Genomic DNA, 566 nt, shown 5'->3' with positions numbered 1-566 from the left:
GGGTAAGTTGAAGCAGAAATACCATTTTGCAAAGAGATTTAGAATATGACATTTCATTAAAACCAAAACGTATATGATTTTAGGATCTGAATCTGCCTATTTGGTAGTGCCTTTACACACACTTTATATGATTAGTTTGGCTCTCCTAACTTGTTTCCTCACCTTATCTCTCTCTTCTCTCATGTTCTATTCATTTCTTCTGGATTCCAATCTGTATTTTTCTTTCTTTTTTCTTTGTTTCCTCTTGCATCCATTCAGTATCTTCTTTCTCCTATTTTCCTCAGTCAGTTTCTTTTGTTCTTTCTATTCCCCTTTTAAACCTTTGTGATCTTTTTCCTTCATTTCTCTTGTTTTTTGTTTTTTTTCTCCCCCCTATTCTGTTTCTTTACCACATATTCACAGTGCATTATGGGAACCATCTGGTATGGGGGGAATAGTAAATTGCTTTAAGAAAATTCTGTCTTGCAAATTTTCTTAGTTATGCTATTGTGTATATATATATTGCCCATTTTTTGAGACTTAAGGTTTTTGGGGATATTCAAAGGTGGCAGAGGTGCCCCCCCCCC

Source organism: Penaeus monodon, chromosome 21, assembly GCF_015228065.2.
Source record: "Penaeus monodon isolate SGIC_2016 chromosome 21, NSTDA_Pmon_1, whole genome shotgun sequence".
In the NCBI taxonomy this organism is placed as follows: Eukaryota; Metazoa; Arthropoda; class Malacostraca; order Decapoda; family Penaeidae; genus Penaeus; species Penaeus monodon.
Note: the sequence above shows the minus strand (reverse complement) of the source record.